We start from the raw sequence: 14,559 nt of genomic DNA, 5'->3' as shown, positions 1-14,559 counted from the left end.
CGATGTTTGAAAACTTTTCTATTGTTTTAACTGATTGTAGCCTATAACCGTCTTGGGTACGTCTTTCCCCTAGAATTTTCCTGATGCTCTTTCTCTCTTCTTTTTTGATGCCTTCAAGTTGTTGTTTTCTGTGAAGGGTTAGTGTTTCACTTGCGTAGATGATTGTTGGTTTTATAACAGTATTGTTGTGTCGGAATTTTGCCCTTGTTTTTATCATCATCATCATCATCATCATTAATTCTCCTTTAAGGAGAGTGCTAAAGCACAATTTACATAGCATTATTTCTTTCTTTTTTCTTCCGAAAAACCAGCCCCCATATATTCACTGAGTTTCTTCATCCTCGCTCCTGTCCACTTCTTTCCTGTTCTCTTTGGGCGCTTGCTGACATTTCTGTTTCCTGAATTTTTTCTCTGTTAGTTCCCTGTCTGTCGTCGCCTGTGGAGATGTTCAATTTCTTGAGGTCTTCCCGAAATTCCTTTAGCCAGTTCGTTTTCATCGCATTAGTTGTCATTACGTTAAGACTCTTCTAGTTCAGTCTGTTTTCGTTCATACTATGTATGTGTCCGAAGACCTTTCCCCTTGTTTTCCTGATTTTCGATCTTCCCGGGATTACTGCTGTTTCTGAGGCATACAAGGCCTCTTGTGCGATTACTGCACTGTACTGTCTTGCTTTGGCATTGAGGAAAATACTTCTGTTGTTGTTATGGTTCCATGTAAGTCTGTATGTTTTTTGTAGTTCTCTGATTCATTCTTTATTGGATGTTGAGTTCTGTCCTGTTTTCTGTATACTCTCTCCCAAGTATTTGAAACTTTCTACTTGTGTTACCTTTCCATACTTTATTACCAGAGGGTACCTGTCTATGTATTTTGTGTCCACGTACTGCGTTTTTTCGTACCAGATTTGTAGTCCTGTTTTGGCTGAGATTTCTTATAGTGTCTCTAGAGCTTCTTTGACAACTTTCCTCTTATTTGTTATGATGGCTATATCACCAGCAAAGACCAGACATTTTACGATCAAGGGTTTTACCTTCGTGTCTTTGGTTCTCTTTTGCTGCCTTCGTCTCGTATCTTCAAGGTGCCGACATGTCAATTTTTGGTTGTGGCACTGGCAGTGGACGGATGCCCTTCCTGTTACCACCCCACCCCCCTCCCTCCACCCTATCTGTGTACTCCTACTGTCTGCGTCAAGTGTTATTCCACGTGAAAAAGTTTTCGAAATGTTTGTGAACCGTGTAATTGAGTCGGGACGTGGGTACCTGTCTGCTAATCACGAAGTCGGATGTGAGAAACCGCCTAAAAACCACATCCAGGCTGTCCACCACACCGGCCACCCTCGTTATATAATACCTTCTCCCCGAAACCCGGAAACGGCGTTCAGACGCGCACGGTCATCCGGGCGGGTGTAGTGTGCCTCATTATAGCGCTTGCCTACTTCAAAAGAAAGTAAGGGAAGTAGATAATGAGACTGAGAAAAAGTAACAGTAGAGCTAGAAGAAGACTTCATAATTAATACGGAGAGAGTAGCACTAAAGCTAAAATAAAGGGTTACGCAGTTAAAAATACCCCGCCTTCCATGTGAATGCGAATGAAATATTTCGACTACTGAAATAAACAGCTACAGTAGTGCACAGCTTTATGCAGTAATCTATTGTTAGCATTCTTGTGTCAGCATTTCAGTTTATTTCATCAGTGAAGTTAGACCTTTCTCCTTGGGCTCTGAAAGCGACTTTCTTGACAGAAGAATGAATTGAAATTGTGGCAGTATTTGTGAAAACAGGTTCGATTAAGAAAACTCGAGAACTTTCTGGGTCGTGTCCAGACAAATGACTACCAGTACAGAGAGCAATACAAAGTCTGTATAAAAATTGGCACACCTACGGATCTGTGCAAAATGTAAAACGACAAAGAATTCCTTCAGTTCACACGCCATAAGTTATTGCAGACATTCGCCGAAGTATTATTCGGAGCCCAACAACACCAAAGACAATTTGTTAGACCCTTTCTATGACATCATGCGTGGTAAAGCTAGGTTTCATCTTTCCGGCCATGTGAATTCATAGAATACGAGGTACTGGCAACGAAGAGTCCTAACATTGTGTGTCAGCAGCCACTCCATGATGAAAAAAATCGGCGTTTGGGGCGGTGTAACAGAAACGCGCGTCATTGGGCCGATATTCCTTTACACTACTCTCAACACGGTTGCGTGTATGGAAATTTTTGATACATTTTGTGCTCGACTCATTGAATATTTAGGACAATACTGCTTCTTCCAGCAAGATGGGGCAACACCTCTAAGGTATCCCTGCAACGATTCCATAAATGTCTTCACCGAGGAACGAACTGTCAGCGAACATTTATGTCCACCGCGTTTGCCGGTTCTAAAAACATTTGATTTTTTTCCTGTCGGGACACCTGAAGACTAAGTGTATGAAACAAATCCACACACAATACAGGAACTGAAAGACAACATCAACTGTGAAGTTGCCACCATCGATATTTGAACTTTATGCCGGGTGTATGTGAAAATACTTAGTCCGTGCACAGCTGTGTACCAATGTTGCAGGGGGTCACATTCAACATTTATAAATTTATTTTTCACTATATCTTTCATTACGAATAAATGTTAAGTACATTACAGCTCTTCGTTTCTGTAATTTCATTGCATTTTCTTTGTACTTATACGGGGTTCAAATGACACTGACCACTATGGGACTTAACTTCTGAGGTCACCAGTCCCCTAGACTTAGAACTACTTAAACCTAACTGACCTAAGGACATCACACACATCAATGCCTGAGGCAGGATTCGAACCTGCGACCGTAGCGGTCGCGCGGTTCCAGACTGTAGCGCCTAGAACCGCTCGGCCACCTCCACCGGCTTATACGGTGTACTTTTATCTGCGCCATCCTGTATGCACGAAAGATAAGATAACTCAAGTACATTCACTCTAGGGGAGTTGGAGCCCCCTATTTGCAAATGGAACAGGAAAGGAAATGCCTAGTGGTAGCACATGGTACCCTCCACCATGGCTTGCGGAAGATATACATGTGGGTGCTGTTATATCGACAACGTTGTATTTTGTTACTTGCCTTCCTTGTACTTCAGAAACCACTGTAGTAATGGACATGAGATTTTTACAGGGCATTACACGTTATTTTCTTTGTGTACTCAATTAAAATCACTGCATTTCAGCCAGTAGTTTCGGAAATACAATTTTTTACCTATAGTTAAAATTTTGCATATTTTGTACGCTCTGCAAAATAATTTTAATCATAATTCACATTCTGTTTTTATTTTAGTTCAGTAGACTCAGTATAGATGTGTTGCAACTCCATGAAAATTTGATTACTCTACTCCAAGCGGTTACAGAGATTTTCAGAAACTGTTTCTAAAGTTGTGATTAAAAGTCACTGAATACATCTACATTGGATCAAAAATCCTTAAAGAGGAAGGCGACCTTTACACAGTAACTACGAAACAGACTTTAAAAATGCTGCACAGTTGCTCAAAAATATTCGCTCGTTTCTTATGAATTTCTTTATTGTTTCTTCTTACGACGCGTTTCGGGACTATCTCATCAACTGATGAGCTGGTAAATAAAATTTCTTTTTATATATGGTACATGTTACATGAGTCTTATAATGGTCATGCATCGACGCATCATATTTACTGATGTACCTGTTTTTGCTCCTGTACTCCTTGTTGGTGCTACTGTGGACATTTTATTTCGGAAGTTTTATATATTTGACAAACCAGTGTGGAGCTGTATTATTGTAATTGGAGCATTTCTCAGTATGTCGACGGCACTGATGTGTAGTTATATTTCTGAGAGATCTGAAGCTGACAGCTAGTTACCGTTGAAAATAGTCATGGAATGCACTATTTCACACCAAGCGATCTTGGCTTCTAATATTACTAATTGCAACGTTAGTCGCCGTAACAAATTGCAAATTATGTGAGACAGATATGTTCTGCTCGGTCCACTGATTTATTATAATTTTTTTTTCTCCAGAATCTGGACTTCCCAGTATCCACACTGGACACTGCAGCAACAGAATTCTTAGAACTTATACACACTACGTGGGTTTCTGTTATGAAAAGCTACTTATTGATTTTGACGGTGCTACCTACAGAATAAACGCAATTTCGCGTTTGTAATACTGCAGTTCATAGCCTTCAACATAAAAAGTTACTGACTTCATTTGATCTAGAAGTAATGCGAATTATTTTTTTAATTTTTTGAACAGGTCCAGACATTAAAAAAAATGCTTCCCATTCGAGTTTACAAATTTTGTTACGAAAAATGCACGATTTATAATGGGATAAAAATCCGAAAATGTAAAAAAAAATCCGTTCTAACTCCTCTTAAGTGAAACATTACAGCGTGACGCTGCAAAGACCTACTGTGTAGAATTAAAGGAATATATCACAAGGAAGCCTTTCAAATTACATGTGAAAATATAGGGTTTCATCACTAAAATTTTTCCGTTGTAGTAAAGTCCTGATGATAACGAAACCCGCAGAACGGTCCAGAGCAGACCAGAAAGGTTGTACAAAGTCCAAACTGCCTACGCGCCTAGCGCTCCATGCTGAAACGTGGCTGTTCCTTTTCGACGAGTCCGTGTCATTAACTACATAGCCTTAGAGAGACTTCATGCAGTAGAATGGCGAGGGCGCCGTACTGCAAGGGGGTGGTGAGGCAGACCATTGCCAAGGGCGCAGAGGGGACGCAAAAACTGACCGGAAAAAAAATAGAAAGACAAACCGTCTTTGGATGAACCTGGAAAGGTATGCTAGTTTAGCAGGCACCACGTTGTCGCAGTAACATTTCGTCCAAGTAATATCATTAACAAACCGCTGCTACCGAATAGACTTCTATAGCTGACATGGTCTGTGTGACACCAGAGCGCATGGTTCACTCAGGCCGCCTACACACACACACACACACACACACACACACACACACACACACACACACAGTGCGCTCATGTTCGGCAATGGAGTTCTTGAAAAATGTTCGGAGGATATGTAATTTACTCGTCCCTCCTGATGGTACTTCTGCTACTCCCCAGTTCCGGTTTGATCTGCTTTGTAAATGAACAAAGAATTAAAGAATAAGTCATCTATAGGTGATTTTTTACTCGTACTTGTAGAGAAGTATACTCTGTTCGTCTAACAATAAACTCATTCCCTGTGTGAACATCCCTGCCATTAGTCATCGACTGCAATACTCATGCGTGTGTTGTCGTAAATCTACTGGAAGTAGTACTTGTGTATGGATGTAGGAATTTTGTTGTTGTTATAGCGAGAAAGAAACTCACACACAGTAAAGCATCGAATGTCATAAGTTTCTTTGTAAACCACGGTGTTAAACGTCTAATCCATATAGCTCTTTTATCAGGTGTCACAGACAGTCGATTCTTGGTACCTGCCAGCCGTACCCATGAGAACCAATGCACAGTAGCTGCAATAAAGAAAAAGGCATGGATTTCTTTTTACTTTCTATGTTTACGTTAATTTTAAAGTATTAAAAGTTTATACAGCTTATAATTTGTTTACTATTGTTATACACGTAATTTGTTGTGTGCAATTCTTGATCAACACGCAATATTTTCAATAATGCTTGTTTCATTAAAGCTGCTTAAAATTGTAAAAATTTGTAGGAAAAATTGCAAAAAATGTAGTTTTACTATGGGTACGGCATGGTGGAGGGAGCAGCTATTAGAGACGCTGGATCACTTCGCCACGGCTCTGGGAATGACAAGCGTTAGAATGCCAGAGATGGCTAAAGAACGGTCTATAGCAAACATCGTTTATAAACGGAATTCAATATTTCAGCCTCCTTTTACTATTTTCCACTACATAAGGCAGACGATTGACGATAGAAATAATTATCGCTTCTAAATTTGCGCCATTCTAGCGAAGGGTCTTCCATTAAGAGTGATACTTTTTAAAATTGTGGTTTCCAGTTTCTAATATATTTCTTCTGTGCTTCCACGTGTGAAAATATCCAGTACAATTTGCAGTTTCATCATGCAGCGAGTGACTCGTGCTTTCTGGACGTCGAGAAATCATTAAAACATTTCACCGAAGTGGCAGCTCAGTTGTGGGCGATCATCGTTTGTCAAGTAGAGAACTGGGTCGCCATCGGCGTTTCTCTACCCCGGCTATACGCCGCAATGCGGCCAAGTTTGAGCGGGATGTTACTCTAGACGACCAGACGCCACCAAGATGGCAACATGAAGCGCCAAGTGAGGGCAATATTGCCGCAATAGAGACCAGTATTGAGGAAGAGCCGACTGTGTCACTATGAGTACAATCTCAACGCTTGTGGCTAGCTGAGACATCGACTTGGCGAATCTTGCGGAAGGTTTGGGAACTACAGCCTTACAAAGTTGTACAGACTCAAGAGTTGAAGCCAAAATGTCACAGATTGCGCCGTGAAGTCCGCTGACTGCGCCGTACAGCAATTGGAAGCTGATCACGATTTCAGTGGAAAAATCATATTCTCAGGTGAGGCGCATTTTTATCTTAGTGGCTTCGTCATATGCAAAATCGTCGTTATTGGAGCTAGAAGAACCCACAAGTGGTGTATCAGGTACCATTGAATAACTCAATGTGTAGTGCGGGTTAAACCGTGGACCTAATTTCTTTGGAGATGATGCGAGAAGAACCATCAATGGCAACCACTTCAGATCCACGTCACGAGAATTTCTGTGACCAGGTCGTGAGACCACAGACATTGAAAACATGTGGTTCTAGCATAATGGCGCTACATGCCACACAGCTCATGGATACGTTCGATTTGCTGAGGTAGACGTTTGGCGACCGGATCATCCCAAGATGTGGATGTGTGAATTGGCCGCCACGTTCGCGTGGCTAAAAAAATGGTTCAAATGGCTCTGAGCACTATGGGACTTAACATCTGAGGTCATCAGTCCCCTAGAACTTAGAACTACTTAAACCTAACTAACCTAAGGACATCACACACATCCATGCCCGAGGCAGGATTCGAACGTGCGACCGTAGCGGTCGTACGGTTCCAGACTGTAGCGCCTAGAAACGCTCGGCTACTCCGGCCGGCACGCTTGGCTAAAACTCACTTTGAAACGTTTGGAGCCGAACATACGCCAGGCTACTGTAGACATAACGCAACTATTGTTGGATAGAGTGATTAACAATTGGAGCCATTGTGCGCGTCAGCGTGTTCAAAGCCTATTCAGAACATATCCGCAATGTCTAAGTTTCAAAATAAAGCACATTTTACTTCGACAGGTTGACTGATTTATCTTTTTTTCAAATTTTAAAAAGTATCATCATTAATGAATGGATAAATTACTGCACGGGAGAACTATAACACAGACGACGCAAAACCATTCTTTTAAATGAACAGCAACTTTGAAGTCATAGTAGTCACAATAGGAAATGAGCAACTGTCGCGGCATTCGCCGGACATATGCGGACACGGGGACTTTGAGGATAATCGCCTCTCGGCCGTTACTTTGCCTCCCCCCCCCCCCCCCCCCCCCCAACCATCCCACAGGGGCTGTGTGAACGTTGTGCGAGATGAAAAACAGATCTCCGTGCTTACTTTGCTTCCGAAAGAAGAGCACGACATGGTGGTGTTTCAACAGAATGTAGGCAAATTGTTCAACTAAGGAGAGTTGGAACGCTCTATCCCGACAATGATAAATTTAGTGACTTGGCTTCCCTGTATTTCAGGAACCACTGTAGCCATTGACATGAAACGTTTATAGGACATTAAACTGTATGTTCTGAGTCTACTGAACTACAATAATTGCATTTCAGCCACTGCTTTCGGAAATACAATTTTTTAATTACAGAATTAAATATTTGTGTACTTTTTTTGTACGTTATCCTAAATAATTTTAATTATGCATAACACTGTGTTCTTCTTTTAGTTCAGTAGTCTCAGGATATATATGTAATTACTCCCTGAAAATTTGAATACTCTACTCTAAGTGGTTTCTGAGATTTAGAGAAAAATGCAACAGAAAATGTAAATTTTCAGGAACAGCTTCTAAAGTTTCAAAAGACTTTAACTCAATATATGCTTAATTTTTTATTTTGGTAACTCAGAAGCACCATGCACCATATTTTTTATTATCCTCTTGATCTTTTACCAAGTTTTTTCTTCTTTTCTTCTTTCTGGACTCCTTAGTGGCCAACTGTTCTGCATACTCTGCTTTATCAATGCGAACCTTGTCCATCTGTCCAAGTTTTCTGATGCAGTTTGCTCCAGGATTAATCCCCATACGCTGTAGCACTTTCACCCTACCAATGTTTCCATCATTAAAAGCAATATCGGCATCACTGACCCCCCACTTTAGTGTCTTCATTTAACAAAAACATTTTTTGGTAAGCGAGTCCATATGAGATTACTGAACGACTCATTGGGGTTTTGAGTCTAACCATGCAGACACTTCTTCAGTAACTCAGGATTTGCCAGGTCTCTATAAACAGGTTTTATGATATCCATGACTGCTGCTGGGATGGAATGTTTATGGCTGTATGAACTGTTTGAGTACTGAGCATTGCGGTTATTGCACCATGAATAACGTCCAGGAGGCCAAAGGAGGTGTACTCAGTTGACAGTCTGTGGAAGAAGTTAGCCATACTGCCTGCTTAATTTTCCACAAATCCTCAGTATTATTACTAATGGCCATCCCATAATACTGCCGTAGTTCGTCAATCATTTTGTCTGTCAGCCTGCCTCTTATCTTATGATTTTACCCTCAGTCTTGTCTCTCAAACTTTGTTGCAACTTCCTCAACCTGGTGCCCATCCTCTTCAGCACGTGACCAATACATTACAGTTTTGTGATAATCTTCTCACCATAAGGCTGAGCGGCTACTGCACTGTTATATACTTTTGAGTTTCCATCACCTAAGAACTTAGTGTAACACACTCCCCTTTCGTTCACAGATCGACTAAAAATTTCAATAGCTGCAGACGCCTCCATACCTCCACTTGTTTCTTCATAATTTCTGTCACAGATATCCCCTTCTTCATTCCCTGATTTACACTTACAACAATGTTTGGTTACAATCTGAAAATCTATTACCTTTCCAGTATCCACACTGGTCACCGTAGCAACAGAATTCTTAGAACTGTAGCCGCACTTCTGACAAGTGCCATCAAAAGCTACTAGTATGTCAGTAATACCATCATTTATTTCAACAGCTTCGTTTGCAGCACCCTTCATTGACTCACATGCAACAGATTCCACAGCAGCTCCAATAAATCCTGCACACTTGTCGATTTTACAAGGTGAGCGTGGCATATTCATCATGGCACACATTGTTTCTGCTGCAGTGTGTCCTTTGCCAATAGCTCTCAATCCATAAAAGCACCTAAAATTTATTTCAAAATAATTATCTTTACACTTATCAGAATTCCAAAATGAATGAGTATATCTACAACTGGCACAATTAATGTTAAGTTTCCTGGCTACTCCATTTGATACCACACTGTCTTCATGTAAACTAACTGACCCTCCACATATTTTACAACACACACATTCACTTAACACCCTTGTTAGGATATGTAAATATCGGAATATAGCCTAACCTACCATTTATATCACTTTAGTTTTGAGAAAACTGTGTATCACAACGTTTTATTTTAATCTTCGAAGCACTAATGGATGTTTCTCTGGATACTGGCGAGTTTGCCTGAATTTCATTGTCTGTAACATCAGACACCACATGTTGAACACATTGTTTCCCTATTACCATTTAACCAACATTTCTTAAAAACCACTTCGTTTTGCCTTCATACTTCACTTTTTGAGAGATTTACAAATCTATTCGTCACTTTTCCTCGGAACAACGTTAGCACTGCGCGTGTGTATACTATAAAACGATACGATACTGTTTTAGACAGTGCTACCAATACAAACACGTAATTTAACCTTTATACCCTTTATTTTATTCGGAAAATTGCAAATTATCTAATGAGATAAAAGTATGAAAATGTGAAAAAAGTTTTTCGTTCTAGCTCCCCTTAATACTGTATGGTTTCTAGTCTATAAACAAGCAGAAGACGTTGTTTGGCCTCAGAATACGCCTGAAATAGCACTACATGCATCCATTCGTATCTTTCTACTACATATTAAAAAAAACTAGTACCTCAGAGTGCAACTTATTGAATAGAATTGTGATGCAAAATTCTGACGAAGCGTAAGTCTATATAAGAATAATATTTCCCATTTCGGAATGTGGTTTATAAATGATTCTCTGCGGCACTGGTTCCATTTTAAATATTAAAACACAATTTCCGCTTGTTGGATTAAGTTACAGCGGTAGTCTACATTGCAGCTATGGAAAACTGCTTCACTTCGAACTTCTACGCAATAAGAGATAGTCTGTAAAATGCACGCCAGTCTCACGAAATGATAACAAATGATTAAGGAATATGGGCAGCCAGATGTAGCAACACTTAGTTACGGGCTGATGAAAATCTGAAACAGTTTATATTTAGACTTCGTCCGTATCTGTTTATATTCGCATGTTATTCTACAGTAGCATCGATCTAATATATTACAGGATAATAATCAGAAAATTCTGTTTCTTTCTTTACCTTTAATTAGCTAAAAGCGTTATTGCGCAGCAGACATAATTGCTTTGAACAGTTATACTGCTGGCTTATGCCGATATTACAACGCTGAGCATCACTCAAATGGAGTTCCTGTTGGCAGAAATTTCAATCACGCCAGTCTTTTTGCAACTGTAATTTCCTCCCTAATTAGCATATTTTCTTTCCCTGTTCTGTCCCGGGACATCATTAATAATTATTCGTACGCAAAGAGACATCGGGTTTCAGTGAGCAAATTAACACGGGGTACATCGTGTACCTGTTTTTTCCTTTATTCTTTCTACAGGTGGTGTCTGCAAACCTCGGAAAAACCTTGTTCTCATTTCTCCGACATCGTGTATCACAAATTGCAAAGGAGAATACTTGCCTCAGGAAGCCATCATGATTACTCATTACAGGAAGAATAGTTGCTGAAGTCGCCCCCCCCCCCCCAAAAAAAACCTTGAATTATTTAATTTTTTTTTAATGAATTGAGTTATATTCCTTGAATCGTATTCCTTGTATATTGTCGGAGGGCTCGCTGAGATGTGGAACGTGGTCAAAGATGACAGTTTATCTTAGTGAAATACTATAAGATAACATGACGAAATAATATTTTATTACAGCGCCAATGCTGGTAGGTAAAAACATTAAGAGTTTCTGTAAAGATATCTCCAATAGATTAGACGACGGCCGAATAGAATGTTCTTTAATTCAGCCTTAAGCTCCCACATGTTAATCATAATGCCAATTAACATGTCCTGGCGTGTTGTTAAATACACGTAACTCCATCAGCTTCAACATGATTTCCTGTAAATTTGAAAATACTTGCACGACGTTGAAGGAACAGCCTCGGAAACGGGTGTGATATGGGAGGACGCAAATCCAGTGAAATGCTGATGATAGAAAGAAGAAAACAGCAATTTTTTCACATGATACGACGGTGTCAAATATTGAAAGCTGTCAGAACAATGTCACAGCGCTGTGCACCAGGAGTACATTTTATTTGGGGGAGGTAAATAGGGCGAACGCGTACACTCTTTAGTGAAAAAGAGTTGGAAATTTAAACATAAATAATTCATCACACGATAAACTGCATTCTGCCGAGCACTGCGCGACATAATAGTTGGAGGTACAACACACATGCGCACAGTTTGTCAGAAATCAAAACAAATGTCAACCACATTCGTGGCGACTTCAATACAACCTTCATTTCACACCTCCACTCGAAGACCACACATACACGGAACGCTTGAGGTGAACCATGGAGCGAAACGAGCCTCAAGTTGCTGCTGTCAACTATCTACAACACGTCACGCTTCTGTGCGACAACCAGTGTGAATTGCAAAACATTCACCGTGCGTTCCACCAATAAGACGCCGACGACAACACATCAAGGTAAACTGGATACATGGGTGTCTCAACTCTCCAAACACGATTCAATTAGATATCGCAAAGCTCTTCATTAAAGCATACACACTTACACGCGATACCTTAATGAGTCTGTATTTAGAAATTTCCTCCCAGTGGAAGGAAACTCGTTATCCTAGGTGCAGCGTCATCGACAGTCTTGCAGGAAAATTCTATCGCGTGGCACCTTCAAGCTATTACAGCAGTATACTGGCAGCTTACTAAATAATATTAGAAGTCGTAACAAACTTGATGTAGGGTGACAGGGCCGGCCGAAGTGGCCGTGCGGTTAAAGGTGCTGCAGTCTGGAACCGCAAGACCGCTATGGTCGCAGGTTCGAATCCTGCCTCGGGCATGGATGTTTGTGATGTCCTTAGGTTAGTTAGGTTTAGGTAGTTCTAAGTTCTAGGGGACTGATGACCTCAGCAGTTGAGTCCCATAGTGCTCAGAGCCATTTGAACAATTTTTTAGGGTGACAGGGTCACAGTGAAGGGTACTGCGTGAAGTTCCAGTATCTGTGTCAATCTTTTCTCAAACATTTTACATATATGTTATTGCTAATGTTTGCTTACAATGTTTCGTTACCCCTACTCACAATGGAACTCCCGCACCATCAGCAAATGGTTGACCCTTCGTAATATTAAGAAGGTACTGCCTTTTCTTTATTAAGAAACCTCACGATGAATGCAGGGCTTTGCATGCTGCCAAACCGCGTCTGTAAGAATTAACGGAAACAAATGGTACAACTACGGATTTCCAGAAACGTAATGCACGTCATAAAAATTCCTCGTTGTACAGACGCTTGGAGATTCTATCCGGACCAATGAAACTGATTTACATGATGGGCTGGCCAACTGGCAAAGTTTGACTTACTGATAAGACACGAGGATGTTACAGCACTTCCGTGAAATAGGCTGCTGATAAAAATGTTTGTCAGCCTAATTCGAATACTGCTGGATTATATGCGAAACGTATCATATTCAAATAGGTGTGAAACAACGTTTTTAACATGAAAGGAGGGAAGGGAGAATGTGGTTTAACGTTCCGTCGACGTCGAGCTCAATAGAGACGGAGCACGAGTTCGGAATGTTACAAGAAAGGGGGAGGAAATCGGCCGTGCCCTTTCAAAGTATCCATCCCGACATTTACCTGGAACTATTTAGGGAAATCAAGGCAACCTAAATCTGAACTGTCGGACACGGATTTGAACCGTCGTCCTCCCGAATGCGAGTCCAGTGTGTTGACAGCTGCGCCGTCTCAGTGTATTCAACATTGACTTCTGGGGTTCATACGAAAAATCAATTACGCCTAGCTTCCAGCTGACAGTAATTAATTCAGGTACAGGCCACTCTTCCCACACCCCGGAAAAAAACCGCACCAATAAATATCGGCATGGTAAAGAAAAAGACAATGACCACTCACAGACGGATGTACGTGTATGATGTATGAGCATTAAGATTTATTAGCCCTCACCCTTGAAATGATTGCGAAGAAACTTTGTAAATAGTGCACACTATACAGGCAATTGTACAAAAGTAGTTTCCCCATCTCATTTGCACAGGCCTTTAACCCTCACAATACCATGAGCGGGACTTCATGCCCACCTTTTGAAAATATTGTGCTATAGTCATGTACTCTAATTAAAAGTTTGGAAAATATTTATTGTTTCCAATGATCCCTTAAACCAGATTTGGTAACTGTCTTACACCAGATTCGGTAACTGTCTTATTAAATTTTTCAGTAAGACGTAAACCAAAAATCTAAGTCACATCACCTTTGGCAACCAATGTCATTCATATTTTCAAGTTCAGCAACCTTCTTCTACAACTATATATGTATAAAAAGTATGTTACAAACGTCAGTGACAATTTACGAAACCTGTTTTTTTAATGTTTTTGTGATGGTTATAAAGCACCCGTCACCCTTGGAAAATGCGTTGTGCTGCTATGATTCTCTAAAAGATATTTTCAGGTTCAGGATCCAACTTAAACGTCAATAATTGTTTAAAATGGATGTTATTAATAAAAGTCAACAGCAATTCACGAATTTTTTTTAAACGTACCTGTTAGCGGTAGTAAGCATTATGAAAATTGCATTGGTATTGTATTACTATGGTTAATAAGCCAACGCTGTGACCAGTTTCGCCCTTCTAACCCAGAGAGCCCAGCAGCTAAACGGGCGTTTGTTGACATCTGCTACGCTCGAAGTAAACAATGCGCATGGCTTCCTGAATGTGTCAGCTGTCAAGGAGTTACTAAAGTGGTTTGACAGAAAACACAACTTTGTACCGCTCCAATCATCACGCATTTCTGTTCGATTGTCATGGAGGAGCACTAAGATAGTTTTTCACACGATATTGCTAACTATTACGATCTTGAATGCTTAAGAAGCGTCGCGTGCGTTCAGAAACCGAGCGGTGAAGAGTACATTAGACAACCAGTCGAAAATATCAGCGCCTGAAAGAAAAGCAACGAAATGCACGTAACAATCTACAAGTTCCGAACTTTACAAATAGGTAAACAGAACTTCTGTGCTATCAATGCATTCAGAAC

Source organism: Schistocerca americana, chromosome 2, assembly GCF_021461395.2.
Source record: "Schistocerca americana isolate TAMUIC-IGC-003095 chromosome 2, iqSchAmer2.1, whole genome shotgun sequence".
NCBI classification, from domain to species: Eukaryota; Metazoa; Arthropoda; class Insecta; order Orthoptera; family Acrididae; genus Schistocerca; species Schistocerca americana.
Note: the sequence above shows the minus strand (reverse complement) of the source record.